The 24,911-nt window shown below is 41.5% G+C and overlaps 1 protein-coding gene and 2 long non-coding RNA genes across 4 annotated transcripts in view; 2 read left to right on the forward strand and 1 right to left on the reverse strand.

Annotated features, from left to right (window-relative positions):
- Positions 1 to 24,911, forward strand: part of ATP9B (ATPase phospholipid transporting 9B) — a 360,476-nt gene that overhangs the window by 66,906 nt on the left and 268,659 nt on the right. The window lies entirely within an intron of this gene.
- LOC146079517 (uncharacterized) lies at positions 3,768 to 4,780 on the reverse strand. The gene is made up of 3 exons (XR_014474583.1): positions 4,729 to 4,780; positions 3,983 to 4,055; positions 3,768 to 3,850 (listed from the first exon to the last, which is right to left on the reverse strand). It is a non-coding gene; the product is annotated as an uncharacterized LOC146079517 (long non-coding RNA).
- On the forward strand, positions 8,279 to 9,572 carry LOC146079518 (uncharacterized). The gene is made up of 4 exons (XR_014474584.1): positions 8,279 to 8,330; positions 9,004 to 9,076; positions 9,209 to 9,293; positions 9,398 to 9,572. It is a non-coding gene; the product is annotated as an uncharacterized LOC146079518 (long non-coding RNA).

Here is a 24,911-nt window from a genome sequence, read left to right on the forward strand (position 1 = left end):
CGCTGGATAAATTTGAGGATAAGTGCATCCAATCTATTTTCCAGGTTACCTCTGTCGCTCATGATACGCGATATGCGCATCATTTGAGACAGGGGCAAACCACGCTTGAGGGCAGCAGGATGATGACTAGAAGCCATCAAAAATGTATTTTTCTCGACATCCTTGGAGTAAACATCGGTACTAATCACCCCACCATCAATTCTGACAGTGACATCAAGGTAATTAGCCTCAGAAGAACTCCATGTAGCAGTATATCGGATGGTCGACACCAAAGAGTTGACATGATCAACAAGCTCCTGTAATTTCTCTTCCCCACCGGTCCACATAATAAAAATATCATCGATATAGCGAGTATATAATAAAAGATACTCGCTAATACCAGGACAATTAAGGAAACATTTCTCCTCCTCGACGAACATAAAAACATTTGCAAACGAGGGGGCCACGGCAGACCCCATGGCACACCCCCGTAATTGCAAGTAGTATGCTCCGTCGAAGAGGAAATAGTTTCGCTTAAGGGTTAAACTAAGCAGTTGGATAAACAAAGCATGGTCAAACAGTTGAGAGTCCAGATGTGAGTCAATGAAGTTAGATGCAGCCTCCAGTCCCCCCTCATGAGGAATGGAGGTGTAGAGGCTACATACATCCAAGCAAACCAATAAAGTCCCAGGCGGGACAGTACCAATGTCCCGCAATAATAGCAGGAAGCTGGTTGTGTCCTTAAGGAACGATTTTTTGAGAGGCAAAAGTGGTTGGAGTAAAGAGTCAAGCAGTTGGGCCACTGGTTGATACAGGGAGTCACAGGCCGCTATAATAGGCCTCCCAGGTGGTTTCTCACGGCTCTTGTGCACCTTAGGTAAGGAGTACAGTGCTGGGACTTTAGGCCATTCAGATGACATAGCATTAGACACTTTAGTAGATAGTATGCCACTTTTAACCGCTTCAGATAAGATATTTTTAAGTTCCAATTGGTACTGCTTGGTTGGATTATAGGTCAACTTACAATATACCTCATTATCAGACAATTGGGCATAAAGTTCCTGTCGGTAATCCAAGATATCCATGACGACAATGGCCCCGCCCTTGTCGGCGGGCCTGATGACGATATCCTCATAGCTGCTGAGAGATTTCAATGCTTGTATCTCAGCAGATGTGAGATTCTTCCTTAATTTGGCTGGTGCCATAGAGAATTTATTAACAGACTCATCCAGGAGGCGACCAAATGTCCGAATTGAAGAATTCTGGGAAGGAGGATCAAAGGTGGATGTAGATCGACTCATGAGAAATTTATCAAGCGGACCATCTCGATCCTGTTGCGGGTGTGCTTGGAAAAACTCCTTAAGTCTCATTTTACGGAGTAACTTATGATGATCTAATTTCCAAAGGAATGGATCATGGGAATTGGTCGGGACATATGACAAGCCCCTATTGAGGACTTGGATCTCAGTAGTGGTCAAAGATCTTTTCGATAGATTCATCACTACATCCTCCGATTGTCCACCCGGCGTCCTGGATTTCGCCTGATGGCGGAGGTTTTGTTTGCCCCGGCGGGTGGGCGGCCTCTGCCAGCTCCACGGGGTCGAGCGGCGGCCTGGTCTAAAGGGGCATCTTGGGAGCTTGAAGGGTCATCAGACTCTGAAATTACAAAGTCGCTGTCACTAGTCATCACAGTCGACTCATTGCGATTTCTGCTCTTATTCCCTCGAGGTTGCCAAGGGCGTCTCCTTGCATCACCAGACTCAGGTCGCTGTTGCTTAGTCCCAGATATCCATCCATACACTCGATTCTCTTCATAATCAAGGTCGACGGTTCTACGCTTGTTTCTCTTAAACTTCACCAGATCTTCCTTATAGGCTTTACATTGTAGTTCTAATTTCTCAAGCCATTGAGCATTGGAGGCATCATTCAGTGTGATGTTGTTTTCATTGACGAAAGTGCTGATCTTATTGCGGGTAGTTCTTAATTCTTGCCCCGCCTCATCTATGACCAGCACCATCAGGTCAAGGGCACACCTGTTCAGAATCCCGACCCATTTTCTAACAAAGTCAGGATTATGGCGTCCAATGGTCGGGGTATTTCGGACCCTGAAGCCCCTTGGGATCCTCTTAGCACGGAAGTAATCTGACAAAGATGTGCCATGCATCTGAAAGTCAATTTCACGGCGGCGTAGCCGAAATAATTGATGGTATGCCTCATCCATAGAGAGGCCAGAGTCTTGTGTCGACTCACTCTCATCAAACAAAATGCCCTGAATTTCTGCAGGTGTGTAGGTAAAAGTTTCACAGGCAGGTACAGTAAAAACCTGGCAACCAGGGGCATCCCCTGCATTTGCTGTCGCAGGGTTCTCCATCTCAGGTTTTCCAGGTATAACAATACAGGTGGTATAGGTATAGTCTGTGTCACTTCCAGGGTTTCAGAAGACAAAATTCAACGTGTCCATATATCCATATACAGGATGAAATAATGTTGATACAGGTGCCTTGCAACCGGTATGAGAGGGGTTAAATCCACTCACACAAATGCAGGAATACAATACTGCCGGCACTCCAACTGCGATGAATCAACGTGCCCCGGTGCCAGAAAGAGATAATATACAATCCAATGAATCCCAAGCAGTGGGATAAGAACGGCACTCGGAGATATTCAACTTTTGAAAAAAGTGTATTCACAGCATCACAGGTACAGGTACAGGTAACGTTTCGGGGGACAAACCCCTTCCTCAGACCCTCCTACAGCAAGTTATACACATGAAAGGTACAGACTTTATACCTTACCTGCAGCTGCCGCGCTCCCCAGCGTGTCCTCGCCGCGTCAGACGCTCCCGGAAGTGGTCACAACACACTTCCGCCTCAGGACGCCCTGTGCGTTGCTCAGCAACGCTCAGTTTGCGTTCCACTGGGCAGGAAGTGTGCGCTCCATCATCACAGGCAGCGACCTGACAGGCCCAGACACAGCGTGGGAGACCGCTGACAGCCAGGAAAAAGCATAAACATATACAAAGAAAATGGCCAGCATCCATAGGACAAGGGGAACCGCTGGTTACCTCACAATGCGGCACCGTCATAGACCAGTGCGTCCTGAGGCGCACAGGGCGTCCTGAGGCGGAAGTGTGTTGTGACCACTTCCGGGAGCGTCTGACGCGGCGAGGACACGCTGGGGAGCGCGGCAGCTGCAGGTAAGGTATAAAGTCTGTACCTTTCATGTGTATAACTTGCTGTAGGAGGGTCTGAGGAAGGGGTTTGTCCCCCGAAACGTTACCTGTACCTGTACCTGTGATGCTGTGAATACACTTTTTTCAAAAGTTGAATATCTCCGAGTGCCGTTCTTATCCCACTGCTTGGGATTCATTGGATTGTATATTATCTCTTTCTGGCACCGGGGCACGTTGATTCATCGCAGTTGGAGTGCCGGCAGTATTGTATTCCTATATATATATATATATATATATATATATATATATAAGAAAAAGATGTAGAGGGCGCTGTAGGAATTCCCACCACCTTATTGTGTGCTCAAGTTTCAAGCAGATAGGTAGAGTAATAATTCAATCACATTTATTAAAAATACAAATGTATGACATTTACAAATTCATATTCTTGTGAACCGCAAGGAAACGACCCGATGCGTTTCGTCTCCGAAGAGACTTCCTCAGGGGTACACTGTGGGTGGTACAGAATGCCATAAGAATCATATATATATATATCACACAGAATATTACAACTTTTTCTTTCAGAAATTTTGAAAAATATCATATATAATACATACCGGTAGAATGCGGTATGTTGTAAAAACAATCTTTTAAAATTCTTTGTAAGAATCAAACAGAGTTCGGAAAGGACTTTGTAAAATTCTGTAAACCAGAGCATGTGTCTCATGAGTCACAAGTAGCAAAATTCTACCACAATAATAGGAGGAGCAAAAGTAGGAGGATAATGAAGAGGAGGAGAGAAAGCATAAACGAATATAAGGTAAATGGACATACCCAATGTAGACAGGCCTTCAATAAGGGCCCTTTTGGCAGAATAGGGCGCTGGAAAAAAGGGGGAGGAGTGTACCTATAGATAGATGAACCATTAAAGGTCAAAAGGTCACCTAGCACAAAATCAATGCTAACAATTCATTAGCCATACCTACTTTAGGTGGGGTCATGTGCTAATTACAAATCTAGTTTAGGGAAAAGTGAGGCTGAGTAGACAATTATAACAGGGAGAATGCCCAAGACCATAAAAGACTCTAACTCACAACTAAGGGGTCAAAATACCATCATAGAGGCTATAAACGATAGTATAATCACTAAACCTCAATGATGATGGCATCTGAAAAGGACAACTTTAATAATCCGATTCAGTGTATATAACAGAGGACAACCTGATATCTTACGGGTCCAATAAAGTATGCATGGCTGGGCGATTTATATAAGCACAGTATAGTACCGGCCACATTACAAAAGCATTTGTAGTGTTAGTACCTGGAAATATCGGCATAACAATATTGTACCTCCGCATGATATAAATTACTACATCCAGATGAAATGGCTGGATATATCATAAATCCATATAATCAACATGGCTATGTGATTCACCAATGTATAAATTTAAACAGTATATTCATATGAACAGGGTGACAATAGTAAAGACAATGGATATGTGAATCACAATCCAACAGCATAAGGAATTACAACAGCATAATAGCATAAACAATTGTCAGATATATCAAAGGGTAACCTACCAGAATTTGGTGAGCACAACTGAACTCTCCTGCACCTTTTCCAGAATGAATGGACTATGGGAGGGTGGACCTAATTTATACCCTGAATGTGGGCCGTCCTATCCGGTCAGTGGAAGGAGTGCAAAAACCGGGTATGAGGTGTAATGTGGATAGCTGGAATTCTAATTTAAAGTGAAAGTGCAGGGAGCCGTATAATCGGCTGATATAGATAATAGAGGGCCAAGTCACGCAACTAAGTGTCCTAAGTGCTAGTATACCTAACATTCTATATAGTGCACCTATGCATTCCCCAATCCGATAATGGGGATAATAGTGTTGCTATAATAAGAGCATAAATATTTAAGGGGAAAATAATAAACAGTGTTGAATGGGATAGAAACATTGTGTTTAATGATTAAACCCAATGTTCTTATGAGGTCTGGGTAAACCACAATGATGGATCTGACATTACATATCAAAATACAATGATGACATAGTAATGGGTGACAGAGGATATATATCCTATGTTTACAGGTTGTGAATATGGGCTTTTTACAGATTGTACAGGTGATACAGATTATAAAAATTCTGGTGATCACATGATGACCAATAATATCCAAGGAAATTTTATACAGAAATTCATACATAGATCTAAAGTGTGATATCACATAGTTTCATACAGAAATTGATGTATGGATTTAAAGTGTGATAACATATAAAGAAAGAGTGAACCCAACCATAAATAGTGTCCCGTATAGGGATATAATATTTAGAACAGAGTATGCCCCAAGCGGATATTATAGAACCGTAGTAGTGCCAATAGGATGGGAAAAAGGGTACAAGGGTGGAGTATAAATCCTGAATCTCTTAAAGGATATACACTAATAATAGGACAGAAGAAAGAACATATAATGGTATGAATGTATAGACAGATATAATAGGAATATGCTATGGGAAAGGTTCAAATTATGCAACCTGTCACATCTTATCGATATACTTCTTCAGCCATACGTACTCAAAAATGCCTCACATTCCCTGTTGAACAAATTAACCAATTTACAGTGGAAGGAAGATCTGACTTGGCTGACTGTGGATGTCCAAGCTTTGTACTCATCGATCCCACATGAGAAAGGCCTGAAAGCAGTGGAAACCATACTCTTAAGACATAATCTGAGTAACCCTAAAGAGATAGAGTTCATTCTCAGCAGCATCAAATTTATTCTAACACATAATTTCTTTGAATTTGATAAAAAATACTACCTGCAGACCACCGGAACTGCGATGGGGACCAAATTTGCCCCATCGTACGCAAATCTGTTCATGGGTGTCTGGGAAGAACAATACATTTACAATTCCAAGTACTACGGGAATATTCTATTCTACCAACGCTACATTGACGATCTCATTCTGGTATGGAGAGGGGACATTTCCACCATCGGTGATTTTATGGAAGGCCTTCAGAACAATGAATTCAATCTTAAGTTCACCCACAAAATGGATCAAAAAAGTATCGACTATCTAGACTTGGTTCTGGAAGGTTCCCCTGGAGGAACAGTGACCACCAAAACTTTCTTCAAAGAAGTGGATTGTAATAGCTACATTCCATATGACAGCTGTCACCTACCACAATGGAAGGATAGTATCCCATTTGCACAATTCTGCCGCATTAGAAGAAATTGCAGTTCTATAAGAGATTACAATGACCAATCCTTGATGTTGGCGAATAGGTTCATCGAGAGAGGATATGACCCACAAAAAATTAATCAAGCAAGAAGTAAAGCGTCTGCTAGACCACGGGAAGACTTCCTATCACCAGTTGAAGCCCCATCCACCAAGAACTTTGGAAAACGATCCTTTGTAACCCAATATAACAAGGAAAACTTTCAAATTAAGAAAATTCTGAACAGGCATTGGGGCATCTTACTGAAGGATAACATCTTGGGCCCACATCTACCGCCCAAACCAGATTTGATTTTTAGACGTGCAAAAAATCTTAAAAGTATCATTGCTCCCAGTCAATTGAGAGCTATCTCCAAAAAACCACCAGAGAGTAATTTTCTTACAAAAGTGGTACGTTGCACACCTTGTAATAAGTGTCTGTGTTGCAAATTCATAGAAAAATCCCCATTCAAACATGAGACTGGAAAGAAAAAATATTCCCTGAACCTCCCAACTTCCTGTAATTCGAGTTACGTGATTTACCGAATCACTTGCGGCTGCGGAGCTATGTACATCGGCAAAACAAAGCGGCAGGTCAAAATTCGGATACAAGAACACATCCGTAACATCAAACATAAAGTATCCATCCACAGTCTTTCACGGCATTATACAGATAAACATAATTCCTCTGTGGAAGTGAAGAATTTCTCTTTCACCATCTTAGAACAAGTCACTGTAGATCCCAGAGGTGGAGATCGGGACCTAAAACTCTCCAAACAAGAGACATTTTGGATATACACACTTAACACCCTTTACCCTAAAGGGTTAAATGAAAATGTTGACATAGTGTCCTTTTTAGGTTCATAGAAAATCCTTATTATTTTTTGGACACTAGTCCCATTCATTCAGCTGCCCATCCCCTCCTTTTTTTTGGAAGTTGTATGGTTGAACACCTTGGGTCCCCGTCTTTTGAATTAATTTTGTGTGGTACTTTGGGCCCTTATACCCCTGGGCATACTTTGAACCTTTCCCATAGCATATTCCTATTATATCTGTCCATACATTCATACCATTATATGTTCTTTCTTCTTTCCTATTATTAGTGTATATCCTTTAAGAGATTCAGGATTTATACTCCACCCTTGTACCCTTTTTTCCCATCCTATTGGCACTACTACGGTTCTATAATATCCGCTTGGGGCATACTCTGTTCTAAATATTATATCCCTATACGGGACACTATTTATGGTTGGGTTCACTCTTTCTTTATATGTTATCACACTTTAAATCCATACATCAATTTCTGTATGAAACTATGTGATATCACACTTAAGATCTATGTATGAATTTCTGTATAAAATTTCCTTGGATATTATTGGTCATCATGTGATCACCAGAATTTTTATAATCTGTATCACCTGTACAATCTGTAAAAAGCCCATATTCACAACCTGTAAACATAGGATATATATCCTCTGTCACCCATTACTATGTCATCATTGTATTTTGATATGTAATGTCAGATCCATCATTGTGGTTTACCCAGACCTCATAAGAACATTGGGTTTAATCATTAAACACAATGTTTCTATCCCATTCAACACTGTTTATTATTTTCCCCTTAAATATTTATGCTCTTATTATAGCAACACTATTATCCCCATTATCGGATTGGGGAATGCATAGGTGCACTATATAGAATGTTAGGTATACTAGCACTTAGGACACTTAGTTGCGTGACTTGGCCCTCTATTATCTATATCAGCCGATTATACGGCTCCCTGCACTTTCACTTTAAATTAGAATTCCAGCTATCCACATTACACCTCATACCCGGTTTTTGCACTCCTTCCACTGCCCGGATAGGACGGCCCACATTCAGGGTATAAATTAGGTCCACCCTCCCATAGTCCATTCATTCTGGAAAAGGTGCAGGAGAGTTCAGTTGTGCTCACCAAATTCTGGTAGGTTACCCTTTGATATATCTGACAATTGTTTATGCTATTATGCTGTTGTAATTCCTTATGCTGTTGGATTGTGATTCACATATCCATTGTCTTTACTATTGTCACCCTGTTCATATGAATATACTGTTGAAATTTATACATTGGTAAAACACATAGCCATGTTGATTATGTGGATTTATGATATATCCAGCCATTTCATCTGGATGTAGTAATTTATATCATGCGGAGGTACAATATTGTTATGCCGATATTTCCAGGTACTAACACTACAAATGCTTTTGTAATGTGGCCGGTACTATACTGTGCTTATATAAATCGCCCAGCCATGCATACTTTATTGGACCCGTAAGATATCAGGTTGTCCTCTGTTATATACACTGAATCGGATTATTAAAGTTGTCCTTTTCAGATGCCATCATCATTGAGGTTTAGTGATTATACTATCGTTTATAGCCTCTATGATGGTATTTTGACCCCTTAGTTGTGAGTTAGAGTCTTTTATGGTCTTGGGCATTCTCCCTGTTATAATTGTCTACTCAGCCTCACTTTTCCCTAAACTAGATTTGTAATTAGCACATGACCCCACCTAAAGTAGGTATGGCTAATGAATTGTTAGCATTGATTTTGTGCTAGGTGACCTTTTGACCTTTAATGGTTCATCTATCTATAGGTACACTCCTCCCCCTTTTTTCCAGCGCCCTATTCTGCCAAAAGGGCCCTTATTGAAGGCCTGTCTACATTGGGTATGTCCATTTACCTTATATTCGTTTATGCTTTCTCTCCTCCTCTTCATTATCCTCCTACTTTTGCTCCTCCTATTATTGTGGTAGAATTTTGCTACTTGTGACTCATGAGACACATGCTCTGGTTTACAGAATTTTACAAAGTCCTTTCCGAACTCTGTTTGATTCTTACAAAGAATTTTAAAAGATTGTTTTTACAACATACCGCATTCTACCGGTATGTGTTATATATGATATTTTTCGAAATTTCTGAAAGAAAAAGTTGTAATATTCTGTGTGATATATATATATGATTCTTATGGCATTCTGTACCACCCACAGTGTACCCCTGAGGAAGTCTCTTCGGAGACGAAACGCGTCGGGTCGTTTCCTTGCGGTTCACAAGAATATGAATTTGTAAATGTCATACATTTGTATTTTTAATAAATGTGATTGAATTATTACTCTACCTATCTGCTTGAAACTTGAGCACACAATAAGGTGGTGGGAATTCCTACAGCGCCCTCTACATCTTTTTCTCGTGTCGTGTCCCTCATGTCCCACTAACAGGGGGGATTTTGTAGAGGTTGGCCGCTATCTAGTATTGGAAGCGCATTCAGGGTCAAACCCCCACGTGTACCCATATATATATATATATATATATATATATATATATAATAAATAAAATACACATATCATTTTTAAAAATATATAATAGCTTATTCGTACTGCAGTACTAATTTAGATTGGCATGTCCCACAGAAATTAATATATCTGGCTGGATGCCTTGTATTTTATATCTACTTGTGAGAGATTTTTTTGTGGTCTCTTAATCTGGATAGGCTCCAATAATCAGCAGGTGGTGGTGTCCCAAAGTATAGAGTCCTGTTGGTAAATAGCAATTGTGGTGATCCAAAAGTTGAAGAACCAATGTGGGGAGCTGGTCCAAGTGAGAAACAAATTCAGAGTCCAAAGTCCAGCAACAGAGTGTAGACTTGGACTCTGGACTTTGGACTCTGAATTTGTTTCTCACTTGGACCAGCTCCCCACATTGGTTCTTCAACTTTTTGATCTCCACATTTTCTATTTACCAACTGGACTCTATACTTTAGGACACCACCACCTGCTGATTATTGGAGCCTATCCAGATTAAGAGACCCAAAAAAATCAGTGTCTCCAGTTCGAGGAGCAACTACTTTGAAAGAAGCGTCTGACAGGAAATTAGAGAAGACTAAAGGTGCCCATACACGCACCGATTTTCCAGGTGTGATGCTATGCGATGAGATGCGCGCTCCCGCGGCATCTCATCGTACAGTACAAAAAGTATGTGCTGCACATACTTTTTGTACTGTCTTTTGATCGCATCGCACGCACACCGCATGCAATGAGATACGATGCGATTTAACACAAAAAGTACCGGGAAATCGGTGCGTGAATGGGCACCTTAAGAGAAGAAATCTGTTTATTCTGCAGCAGATGTTGCTATTTGCCCTGTGTCAAATTGTTCCGAGGTGTCCCGACACAACACGAAGATTCCTCTATACTGTTCCAGCACTTGGGTCCCAAGGACGATGGTGCTGGATGGACTGCGGGTGCCTTGGTCTTTGCAATTAGTGTACTTGTTCCCTGTTTAACTCTTTTGCCACATCTGCTCAAAAGAGTATAAAATGAGCAGAGGTAGTAGTCATCCTGGTCAATCTAGATTGACCTCGCTGGGAGTTATATGTGGATCTGCTATCACTCCTGATAGACAACCCATGGTTTATGTCTCTCAGACTAGATATGCTCCATCTGTATAGGACGAATTAGAATTTGCTGCCATTCCATGTGTTTTGGTAAATTTGCGGGCGTTTTGGGGTTCTTATTTACCCATGCTGATTTGATAAAAATAATTGAAACGGCAAAAAAACATGCGGAAATGGCTGTGTTAGAATGCTGATCGGTGAATCATTGCCATTTTTTCAACAGGCAAAAAAGGCAATGATTAAATACCCGCTATATAGTAGATAAAAAAATCGGACGATTTATCACATTAAGAGCCTTATTCAGTTGTGAATGGAGTTGCTGCTGCTTGATCGCAGGCGGTCGATTATCGGTAGACTGCGCATGTGTGGTGCGCAAGCGAGAGGCCATCCTGCCTTATAATCCTGCTACTTTTTTTGATCGCTGGTCATACAGTATGTGTCAGGGAAAACGCAGTTGTACCCAGACAGTTGAGGGGAGGATGTGTTTTTTCAGCTCTGGCTCTTATCCAACTGCTTATATCGCAGCCCTGGAGTAAGCCCTGGGCTATACACGGACTTGCACAAAGCTAAAAAATCATTAGATGTGAGCGGCTTGTGAATAGATATGGAGCTATTCGCTGATCAAACTAATTTCTGCATGCCGTGCTAAGCACGGGGCGGAATATCACTCTAGCTGTGTGGCGTATACCTGATTGCAGGGCTTTGCAAATTAACAGAACAGCGACCAGGTCTGAAGGACCCCATTAACAGCACTTATATGTTGGAGTGATTGGAGCTGCATGCTAGGATACATCAAATCATCTGCAACATTATCATCTAGATGCGTGGCCCAGGGCATCGCTCAAGCCAGCCGCCACAGGTCCTACCAAGAAGAAGCCAAGAAAATTCCTCTGAAGGAAATCTGGCCTCGTCCTTTTCCCACAGTGCTGCCAACATGCCTTTGTTTTGTACTCTCTCCGCTCCCTAACAACATCAGACTGCCAGTCGCTGACCATCAAATGACATACTACTGCTGACTTCGCAGACCCGTACTGCACATGTACGTCAATAGTTTTTAATTTTATACAGAAACTCTGATTACCCTGGCATGCATTCCCAGGCATTACAGATAGGGCAAGGTGAAGTAGAGGCGATGTTCAAGCAGGCCAATCCCAGGAAAGCTCCGGGCCCTGATGGTGTATTGCCCTCTGCGTTGAAGATCTGCGCTGCCCAGCTCGCCCCCATATTCAGCAAAATCTTTAACACCTCTCTGGATCAGCGCAAGGTATCCTCCATCTTCTAACGCTCAGTCATTGTCCCGACCCTCAAGAAATCATTTATTACAACCATGGATGACTACAGAACAGTTGCCCTAACGTACTGTATGTGGTCATGAAAGCATTTGAGCAACTGGTGCTGATTCAGCTCAAAGATATAACTGGCCCTCACTTGGATCCCTTACAGTTTGCCTACCAGGCAAATAGATGTGTCGAGCATGCAGTCAAGATGGGACTGCACTACATCCTGCAGCACCTGGATGGTCCAGGCACCTATGAAAGAGCCCTATTAGTTGACTTTAGCTCTGCGTTCTCCAGCATCCTGCCCTCTAAACTACTCCACTTACGGGCCCCAGAATCCACCTGCTCTTGGCTAGTAGATTTCCTGTCACACTGGAACCAGGTGGTGAAAGCTGGTAAATTCTCCTCAAGTATGCACACGATCAGCACAGGGGCCCTCCAGGGATGTGTACTTTCCCCTCTGCTTTTCTCCCTATACACCAGTGACTGCACCTCCAGAGAATCAGTCGGTAAAGACATAAAAGTTTGACAATGACACCACCATAGGTCTCATCAGGGATCTGGACGAGACTGCCTACAGATGGGAAGTGGAATGGCTGGCATCATGGTGTGGCAGCAACAACCTTGCTCTAAACCCACTAAAAACAGTAGAGATGGTAGTGGACTTCAGAAGAAAAGTCACTGTCATGCCCGTGCTCATGTTAGCTGACAATGTGGTGTCGGTAGTGGACTCCCTCAAGTTTTTAGGCTGCAAGATTTCCAGAGACCTAAAATGGCGGCCCAACTCTGCTGCCATCATTGGTAAGGCCCAGCAGAGGCTGTTCTTTTAAGGGGAACTCAGGAAGGTCAATGTCCCTCAGAAGCTGTTGCTCCACTTCTGCTACACAACTGTCGAGTGGGTGATAACTTCCCCGATCATAGACTGGTACGGATCCACCAGTGAGGGGGATGTGAAATGTTATGGTTTACCACTTAGTGCCATTGCAATGCTCATGCAAGAAAGACATGTACAAGAACCATTTTAAAAGGCATGATTATTTATTTCTTCATCATACACAAGAATGTAATTCAATACAAGACATGACAAGACATCTTCCCATTCCAGCTCCCTCATCTCTCCTTGTGTGACACCCACGACCACCATACAACAACCTGAACCTGGGTGCAGTTGTGGCTAGTTTTATAACTTATGATGATTCGGGCAGACACTCCTAATAATACGTCATAACCAGCATTTCCTTAGGACATACAAGTCCATGTATGGTATTTCTAACTGCGTGAAGATCTATTGGCACTATAGAGGCCAGTCTTATGACTTAGTTTCAATGTGTGTGAAGGTTCATTTCCAAGTAACATATCCTGTTGTTTTATACAGAACATCTGGATTTCATTAGTTAAATAAAATATGCAAGTCATCGTTACAAATTGAAAAACTGTTTATGACCTGATTTTGAATAGAGCCATGACTATACAATGGCTAGAATCATATACATTTAACAATTCCACCCTTTGATCAGGGACATATACATGTTCCCTATCACTCCATGGAATTTGAGGCTCATTCAACATCATCTCACACCAGCTCTCAATTTTTAATTTTCCTGACGTAATCTTCTGACAACATCATAGTCTATATTTATAAATTGTGTAGATAATCAAAACTGGTATTTTATCATTATATCATTTTCTATGTTTCTCCTTCATATCAGGAATTTGTAACATTATCAGTCAAATAGTTACATAAACATTTACTTTCAAACATTTAAACAATATTCTCTGGATTGTGTAGTTAAATAGTCCGAAACACAAGCTACAAGGGGTGGTGAGGACGGCGGAAAAAATAATCGGCACTGACCTCCCGCCTGTCCCAGACCTGTACGTGTCCAGAATCAACAAACGTGCCAGAAAAATCATAGAAACCCCTCTGCATCTTGGCCACGACCTGATCAAAATTCTTCCATCTTACAAGCGCTTCAGGGCCATTTTGGTTAAGTCAACTAGAAGACTAAAAAGCTTCTTTCCCCAAGTGGCCCACCTAATGAACAATTTCAGCATGCCCACAAAACACTATCTGTAAAGTAACATACAATGTGTCCCATGTTGTCTATGTATATTGTATACCTCCCCCTCCCAATTCCTAGTATACGAAAGTATACCTGGCCAATAAAGTTGATTCTGAATCTGATTTGTACCACACATACATACGTACATACAGATTATGAGTGGGATTCCTCATCCACAGCAAAGGGTTTAATGTTAAGGCATATTGTTTTGAAATTATTTAGGAAGGAAAGGGCATTTTTAGACCCTAACATTTTTATTTTAACTCTTTTTTTTTTCTTAAGAAACTAGCAATTCTGTACAACTTCCACAGAAGATAATTTCCTACTTTTATGATGCAGAGTGCTGATTCAGTTGGAAACAAATGCATTAAAAAATTACTACATTAAATTGCTGGTTTATTGTGTTGTTAACTAAACCATATGCACTGTATTGCTCATTAACTTAACAAGAGGTGAAAGTGCATGATACAATGTTGATATAGAATATGTAGTGTAAAGTAGGACAGTACTAAAGGCAGGTTAATCAAAGCAACCATTATCTTCTATCATAGAATTAACCACCTTTAAGACCAGCTGTATATTATATGATCTGCTACATAATATGTAAGCACTGTATAAATTAAATAAAGTTTTGGTGGTGGAGAAGTTTACTCTGTTCAATATACATTTTCCAAGTCTGCTTTGTTACTGCAGCTTACCCATAATGTGATTGTGGCTGTGATTTAGAATAAAGTCGATGACCAGTAAAGTCTGAAATATGTTCTTTTCCCATCCCATAGACTTAATATCCACCTACCTAAAATGTCTAAGGCGCAGATGTACTAAGTAATGGAGAGAGTACCAGCCAATAAACCCCTAACTTTAATTGTTCAAACACAGCCTGTAACATGACAGTTGGGAGCTGATTAGTTGGAGCTTTATCACTCTCCACAGCTTTGTACATATCCCTCAATGTATTATCTCAGACATCTGGCTGATTCACAATCCAGGCAACCAGTTTTACACATTCCATTCTCATGTAAATAAGTCATTTTTGAGAATAGGTTATTTGTAGGTTGCAGTCCATTTTTTTTCTTCTACCGATTTTTAACAGCCTATACAGGCAAGCGTGCCTGTAGCGGTTTCTATCAGATGCTGGAAAGTCCTAATAGCAGCGCTGTGGGGACAGACTCAAGCAGCAATGGTGAATTGAAAAGGGACTTCATCCTACTTGTGGCTGTAGCACTGGGCCAGTCTGGAACCCACTTTACCTTAACACCTACTAGGTTGGAGGGTTTGATATTGCCCATTTTCCTTACTTTTTCAAATCCCACATACAGTCATTTATCTATGACATTTTCTATCACATTTGACTAGGGATGCCAATCTCAGGGCATTTTTCTTATCCTGTTTAATTTTGAAGTGTAATTGCCGTTTAAAAAAACTGGAGATTTCTTACCAAATCTCTCATTTTCTGAATCTCTCATCCTATTAAATTTCACCCAAGGTGTGAAAATATATAATGTGTCCTCTCTATCATACTGTAGTTGGCTAAGTCCATTATTTCTCTGATATGTTCAGTAGATGTCAGAATTTAGACCTACTGTCAGTGATTGTCATGTAGGTGTCATGTAGATGTAACAACACTCATCGTGCTGGAGAAGTGGCCACCGATATGGCTTATATTCAATGTATTACAAAGGCAGTATGTGCAAAGTGACAGGCAGGTGTAACTTGGGGTGCTATCTGTAAGATAGCGCACCAATGTGATGGGAACTGTAAGAATGGTCAGTGGCACTGACAGTTGTGATACCTGTAGCTATCGATTTTGACAGCTACAATTGGGTTTCACAGATTCTATTTCCTGGCTGTGCATGCAAGATCTTGTGATAGTAGCATGCACACTACGGGGCCATTTACCATGATCGCATGTACAATGTGATTTGGGCGGAATATTACCGCCCAGGATCGCATTGTAAAATGTGATCACACAGGCTGGATGTATCAATTTTGAGGAGGCAGGGACAGGGCTCTAAAAGGAGCCAGTCCCTGCGAAACGCTGACCCGGAAGGCGGGGGGGTCTGCAAATGTGCGGTTATGCGCTGACCCCCCCACTGACCGCACTGCGATGTGTAGCCCATAGGCTACAATGGGCTATCGCCATCTCGGAATGGCGATAGCCCAGTTGTGCGAAGCCAGCTGCCCGATGTTTATACATCGGGCAGCTTTGCATCCGCCATAGAAACCTATGGGGCCGGCGGCGGTGAAGCGGGGATTGCAGCAGGGATACTTAATATATGCGGCTAACCCCCGATTTAGCTTCAAATATGGTTTGATAAATGGGCCCCTACCGCTGGCCAGGATTAGAGATGAAGCATCCCCACTCCTGCGAACAAGATGATCATACACCTTGTTGCTATTGCTTCCTGCTTTGCCATGGTAAAGAGGCAAAGCAGGAATAGAATTATCAGCACACTCAGTGCTTGGTAATACATTTACACCAGTCTGTTTTGGTTACTCCTTTCATTAGCAGCAATCTACAGAGTCGGAGGTAAGAAGGGGAATATTCCAGGAAGCACTTTTCAGAATGTCTTTTTTCCAACAGGAAAATAAGATGTGCTGAGTGTAAAGTGTCTGTTATTTTTCCTTTTTTGCACCTTTCCCTGATCTGGATAATACACAATAGTTTAATTCTAGTTTATATAAATATAAAATAATGAAAACTCCATTTAATTTCATTTACACAATTGTTTTAGAATTATATTTCTCAAATGAAAATTCTTTCAAAATATATGCTACATGCCACTGTCGTCAGTGCATGGCAATGATACAGTAATAGGGAAGTTCAGAAGCAGAGCATTGTGTCGCTGCTGGAGACGGTCATGTTGGGAAGTATGTAGAAAGGTGTGTGGATCATTAGGTCGACATGCCTTAAGTCGACATGGCTTTAGGTAGACAGGGTCATTAGGTTGACACAAGCCTTAGGTCGACAGTCAAAAGGTCGACATGGGTTTTTAATTGTTTTTGTCCCGAATGTCAACATGGACACCGTATCGGTGCATGGCATGCTCCTCGCATGTCTTGCTGCGCTCGTCATGCTTCGGGCACTATGCTTTTCTCCCTCCACACCCTAGTGTGGTAGAATGCTTGAGTTAACCTTATGACTCTGTCGACCTTTTGAGTGTGTCAACATAAGGCCTGTAGACCTAATGCATGTTGACCTTTTCAATTTCGACCTAGTGACCGTATACCATAGAAAGAGTTACCCAAGTGAGATCAATTATATAAGAGATGGAGGATAATTAGTGAGCTGTTACAGCTGGATGCAAGGTGACACTGTTGCTCTTGCTCAGCAGTCCTTAAAGCCTCCTAATGCATTGCCTATAGCAACCACCATTCGCGGGTGAATTAGGTCCAACTGATACTCAGATGCCCCCCAGATCAAGGACAAGGCTGCTACAGGAGGATGGGCAAAGCAAGTACAGATCCGGAGACAGATTGGGACACAAAATGAAGAACCAAACAAACAAGACACATTAACACACTACCGTGGGCGACTGGCATGGAACTCCTTTGGCAGATAGTACACTAACACCACAGTAGTGGAGATGTAGGAACCAAGAATTGTGTATTTAACTGCAATGGCTGAGGTGTTAGTGATGCAGTTGCTGTAGTGACTAAATACAATACAGGCAGACAAAAGACAGGACCGGAGAACAAACACTGGGGCAGATGTATTAAGCTTTAGCAAGAGATAAATGCAAGGGTGATAAGGAGAGATAAATGCCCAGCCAATCACCTGCTAACTAGCCATGTTACAGCCTATGTTTGAAAAAAGTAGAAGCTGATTGGCTGGACGTTTATCTCTCCTTATCACCCTTGCATTTTTCTCTTGTTAAGGCTTAATACATCTGCCCCAATGCCCGGAAACTTGAAACTGACTTACTGGGCTGGATTGCCGTTACAGTTACAGACGGAGCTGCCCTCATTAGAAAGGATCGCTAGCCGCCAGCTGGTGTCATGCAACAGAATGGGGCATGAGCCGCTCGAGTGCCCCATTCTTGGCAATGGGTTGCTCAAACGAGTGAGCCACTCGTGCGTCCTTGTCTGCTTGGCCGCCCACCGGGGGGGGGGATCTGGCGAGTGCTTGGAAATACTGAGGGCAGCTCCATCCGTAGCCAGAGGTACAGAACTGGACCGAGGAAACACACCAGAAAGACAAATGGAAAGACGAGGCCAAACTGTGGAGCAGTTCTGGTTACAGACAAGACAGATGGGTGTAAAACAGGTACTCAAACAGAAGCTGAGCCAGAGTAGGCTGGAATACATGGGATCAGGCACTTGCAGAGTACAGCAAGCTCAGAGTATCTCTAGATTAGAGAACGGTCAGGGTTTGTCAGGGTTGATACACAGATTAACTGCAGCTGGGCAGTCAGACACATGGAGGTAAACTGCTGATTATGCAGTAGCAGTGACTGAAGACTGGATCAAGCAGGATTGAGACTGCTAAAGTGTAATTACGCAGACCAGCCACAGGCAGCTGGTAACATGAGTTCAATTCAGCAAATTTGAAAATGTCCATCGTCACCATATTTTATACAGCTTCGAAGTTAATCAGGTTGATAAACAGGCCTAAATTAATTAATATTGTTTCTACAGGTTTGAATCACTTACAGTATATCAATGCCCTTTGAATGGGTACAGAAATATACCATGAGTCACATTTGTATGCACCAAGTCACGTCAGAATTGATTTTTTAAAGTATAGTTTGGTTAACATTCAGTGGAGGATGCATTATACCCACATGTTATATGCAGGTATAACGCTTCCAGCTCCGTGTCTTTACTGAGGTGAACCAGCAAGCCACACCGACCAGAATAATTAACATGTCTGTGGGTTAGTAAAAGCTCTCCCTCCAGTGATCCCTGCTATAGCGCACAGTGTATTAGCTCAGTGCTAGGTTGCCCCTCTTCAACATGGGACGGTATGTTAGCAATCTACAGCCCCAATTGTTCAGTAAAATCCAACATGTTGGTCAACCTGACTCGACAATTCCAATCACTTCTTTGTCAGAATCTGCAGTTGGTGAACGTCATATATTTACAAAATCAGATGTAAAATGATCTAGAATTGTTGATGTGCATTAGTACATTTTAATACCATTAAGTCTGTAAGTGAAATAAATACTAATAAGGTATACTGTAGCCAGGTATACTGTAGCCTAGAGCTTTGTTTAACAAGAAAGGAAATGTTTTTATGTAACGATGAGAAATAGTTTTTTTGGAGGAGAAAATCTAGTTTTTTATTTAATTATTTAATAATCCGCAACATAGCATATGTTGACAGGATTTAGTTTTAATGCTTTGATTTTTATTATTTTTGGTATATGACATATCAATCCATCATTTTCCCTACAACTCCTTGAATGATTTTATCATTTTCTTTCCCGATTTAATATATGAGGATAAAGTTCTCATAACAGTAAATGTGCTTTCACCTGAAAAATAGGAAATCCATGTGATTAATCTCTCATAATCCTCATCAAATAATTAAGATATTGCAAAACTACATTTTGAAGGATCTGTCTTTTTCACATTAAGGAGAGTGTCACGCTAGCAGTAGCACCAGCTGGAGTGTAACGGAGGCTAGGTGCCTTGATGTAAGGTTTTTGCATAGACGACAGAAGGGAGGGATGCAATTGGATAAAAGAAAACCAGTTTTAATATAGATACTGCGATACAGAAGATGAACTGTGGCACAAAGGTAATACTGAAGATATGAAATAACCAGAGTCAATGATATATAAAACTTATTGTAAAGTTCGTAGTGGATGGATAACGAGGTTGAAAACTGAAGATGACTTGAAGTGTAGATTTGAAGAATAAACATAAACTTGAATAGTTGTTTTGAAGGATTTACTTGAAGAGATGATTGAATTGAAGATTGAATGATTGAATGGACGATTGGGTGATTGAACAATTGGATGGTTGATAGGATGAATCCGGGAAGTATTGCAGCAGGCCTGAGTAGCTGTGACCAGGAAGAGTTGCAGTGGAAGTAATTGTCAGGTGAGGAAAGGGTGATCCCCTTTGGGGGGCTAACCTTGTCCAGATCGTAGAGGCGGCAGCAGGGTTCTGCAGGTGGATGGTCTTCACAGCAGGCAAGCAGTAGTGGATTCAGTCTGGAGATAGCTGACAGGAAGGTGACAGGTTTCAGAACCAGGAAGTGTGTGGAGTACACTCCAGGCAGCGTGTCCAGCAAGGCCCAGGCAGAGTTCACAGCATCATGGCGCCTCAGTGTGGGAGGCATGGGTGGCAGACATGGTGGTCGTGACAGGGAGCAATGAATTATTCATGGAAATTTACTGCGGAGTAACTGATCCCGTTGGTGTCTGATCGAACCCAATAAGAAGTCCCTGATAAATAGCCTGTTATCAATTGCCGTGCATTCCTTAACAGGTGCAGGAACGGATCCCTGATTTTTTGTGTTCACGCCCCATAAGAGGGAAATTTATTGTGCAAGAAAGAAAGGTGCTCATATTGAATAACCCCAGCTACCACCTTCTTTCACGTCTGGTTAATTACTGGGACTAATTGGATTCCCTCGTAATACTGCAAACAAAAGTGTGCATTTACCTTCATTACTTACTTTTCTTACTTTTTTGTGTGTGTTTTCAGTAATGAGTCTCCACATGAGAGATCCTGACATGTGGTTTTAATATGGTTTTTTTTTTTTACTGATTTTTATGCTACTTGTGGACCATTTCATTTGTATGAGTAAAGTTAATGTTTTTCAGGGAATATCAGTGTTAATCTCTATTTTTTGGTCTGTAACTGTATACTTATGCAAGGAAAAAGTAGGATGAAAGCTCATGATAGCAATCTTTAAATAAGTCTAATGGCCTAGAAAGGAAACTCTGTATGAAGTTTTATCACAAAGCCTATAAACTGAGAGCAATGCCACCCGTTGAGAACAGAGAAATAGAGATTGCATGCAAACTTATGAAGAAGACATTTTACAGTGTCTGTAGTAAAATGTGGAATTTACTACTATTAATGACTGATGATGTAGTGTATTGAAAGGATAAAGAAATTGCACTGTTTAGATATGTTTATATGTATGTGTGTGTGTATAAGTATGTATGTGTATGTATATAAAGAGAGAGAGAAAGCTTTCTATAAACGTCCATTAAAGTCTCCTGTCAATGTGACCTTCATTTCTGTGCTCATTGTTTTCTTTCTATTTACTTATGAACTGGAATATACTTCTGCTATGTTTAGAAATGTTTCATCTGCGTGGGCATCCTCACTTAGGAGTATTCTCTCTGCCAGTGGTTCCCAACCTGGGGTACTTGTAACCCTGGGGGTACTCTGCAGACTGGTTGGGGGTACTTGAAAATATTCATAATGGTGGAAGAAGTAGTAGTCTCCTTTTGCCATGGAGATGAACAATCGAGTCACTTCTGGTTCTGTCTGCAGCATCGTCATTGTCTCCTCATGCTTTTTCCTAACCAGCAATCGACTGGGGGCTACCCACGCTGCCCTTAGCCATCAGAGGTTATCTGTCTTGCACTGATACGGGTGGAGGACGCAGCGGCCATAATCCTACAGGCGTAAACGAGAACCCCAGAGACAATACTCAGCCTGTGGCCAGACACAGAGGGACCTGATTCCTGATTGCACACTATTCCTTTGCACACACATAGCGCTCACTTCCACCTCACTCATAAGTACTGTGGATATTTCAAATTGCGAGGAGGGGGGTACTTATAAATGAAAAGCCCAATCAAGGGGCACAGGATAAAAAATGGTTGGGACCCACTGCTCTATGCGAACCAAAAACAAACAAAGAATAGTAGCGCTAATGACCAATCGTATTTTTAACCCTTAATCCAGCTGCTAACTTTAGTGGGATCACCAATCCTTACAACAGAAAACAACGACAAAAAAGCAAAAGAAAGTGCTTGGAATCAGGAAATATAAAGCCAATCTCAATTGAAATTAATTAATTAAGAACATACAAAAACAATAATAATGACAGAAATAAAATTTAATGATAAATTGTAGAGGTACCGGCCGATACCAGACATAAACAGTTACCCCGCTTACGTGTCTCAGCAGCTTTTTCAAAGATCAAGTGTATCTAACTTACTAACTATCACACTAACTAACAGCACCTTTTTCAATGCCCCACAGCTGATCCTAAATGGGAGTGTGGTACATGTATCATAGTGTCTAATCAAAAACACTAGCATTGGATTGACCCTGTATGCCTTTCTTCCCAGGGCCGGTGCCACCACTAGGCAGCTCTAGGCATTTGCCTAGGGCGCCGGCACCTGGAGGGCGGCAGTTCGCCCCTCACCCCCAGCATGGAGGGTTAGCGAACTGTGTAAAAAACTTGCGGCGCCGGCGTCCCTGCAGTGCTGGAGCGGGCAGGGGTGTCCGTGCCACGGGGGAACCTGCAGCGCTGTCATTGTGTATAAAGCTGGCGGCGGCCGGCGGTTTCATTTCAGTGAATAGAAAATAACTAGCGCTATGCGCGCGCCGGAAGCGCTAGTTATTTTCTATTCACTGCAAGGACGTGGCCGCCGACAGCTTTATACACAATGACAGTGCCGCAGGTTCCCCCGCGGCACGGACACGCCTGCCCGCTCCAGCATTGCAGGGACGCCAGCGCCGCAAGTATTTTACACAGGTACCACGAGATCCACGTGCTCAAGTGTACAAATTGACACCTATTTGAAAAACTCATGTGGATCATTAAATATTTTGACCATTTCTATGTTGAGCTTTTGCTTTTGTCGCCCTTTTGGGGTCAATCTAATTACCGTTGACCCTATGATTCATTTATTGCATCTAGCTTTGTATGCCATACATAATACAGTATGTCATTAGTGGCTTTTAATATTGGAGGCATCTTATTATTGTCTCATGTTAATGAAATGGATACAAATCTAAAATAATAACCCCCCAAAAAATATATTTACTACTCTATGTAAAAGCTACATAGTTACTGATCTGCTTCCATTAGTGTCAGTGATGTCTATCTCAAAGAGTTTGGAATAACATTCCTTGCACCCTGAAACTGTTGGAGATTGGTTACATTTAACCAATTATTGTGAATGGATGGTTTTTAGCATTTTTGCAATAACAAGGTAAAAAATAAACCTTGTTAGGTGTCACCTTACACCAACAATAATGCAATGTACAAAGAAAACAAAACTTGAAAATTGGTGCTGGTAACACCAGGGGCATGCGCAGAACCTACGTTGGTCCCGGTGCCTGTCATCTGTATTATACAGGCGCCGGGGCCACATTGGTGCCGGGGATTGGCCATGAGGAGCAGCAGCGATGGGGAGCTGGGGACTGGGTGGGAGAAGCTGGGGGGGGGGGGGGGTGTTTGGGTGGCGGCATTGTCGTCAGCAGCAGCCCTCCTCCTACTATCAGGTTGAAGTCACCGCTGATGCACCATGCACCCTCAATCAACATTACTTTTTTATATAACAAGGCTCTGGGGGCCCCCAACACTCATGGCCCACAATACTCCGCCTCCACTGTAGTGTGTGTTTTCCAACACCAGCACATTCTTCACCATTTTATTTATTGATATGCTCTTAGTTTAGGGGATTGACCATAAAAGAGGCACAGTTAATTGGGCCCACGATATATTTTCACTTTGCATTTCAGATAACCTATGACATAAGATGATTTTGGCAGAAACGATCAGTTCCAGTTGCATTTTACACCCCCTGTCTCTAAGCCAATAGTCTCTTCTCCAGATGCTTGTAGTTTCCACTTCTCCATACTTTCCAGTGTTTGTGGAACACAGAAGAATTTTATCAATACAGATGAGTGTTTATCGTGTATGGGAACCCCGTGACCATAGTGGGTCCGGGTTTAGTTTTCTTTTATAAACTATTTTATCTTAAGATGGACAAATGTTTGGGTCAAATATTTTGTTTCCTAGGAGTATATAAAGGACATTTCATCTATATCATTTTACTTTTTCATCTGTAATGGTTGGTACATGATTGCAAAAATAGTTATCTACTTTACACAGCCTCATAGATCTCTTAGATTAAGTAACTGACTCTTCGCAAGCTCAGATAAACTATACCTATTTCAAAGACGGATCAGTTAATTGTGATTTGTTAATTATTCATGTGATGCTCTTTATTTTTTTATTTTTTCTAAAGCAATCTCCTATAGTAATGCATCTCAACTGTTACTGTTTCTATAAATAAATTGTCTTGCAAAGGAAAACTGTATGCAGAGCCTACAGGAAAATAGAATGCAATAAAAGTAACAAATACTGGAGATCTGTTCCATTTTGTTCCTATGGGGTCTGTGTTTAGAGGACAGACAGAAGATTTAGGATGTCAGTGTAGATACAGGTTGAGTAGAAACCAATAACTACATATGAGGGAAAAAAAACCTGCACCATCGTAGTATTCGTTATTGACTTTTACATGTCAATAATTAACAGCTCATCAGTGCATTTCTGCAAATATGGCTTATGTTCCTAAACAAGGGAGTACCCATAGATAATTGGAACCTATTGAACTCTGTTCATCTTGTGCTGCATATAGATCTTTCTTTTTAATACACATTACTGCTGCAGCTTGACAAGACCAGCTGTCTTTTTTTAAACATCATCTGCATATTAAGTAAAATTTTGTAGTGCTTGTATGTTGTTTAGGCTATACCCATCACATTATAATATAGCATTACATTGCAAATGCTTCTGGAAAAAAACAATGGTTAAGCAATTAGATTTCATTACATTTGATGG

This window comes from Crinia signifera, chromosome 5 (genome assembly GCF_055691185.1).
Source record: "Crinia signifera chromosome 5, ASM5569118v1, whole genome shotgun sequence".
NCBI lineage: Eukaryota > Metazoa > Chordata > Amphibia > Anura > Myobatrachidae > Crinia > Crinia signifera.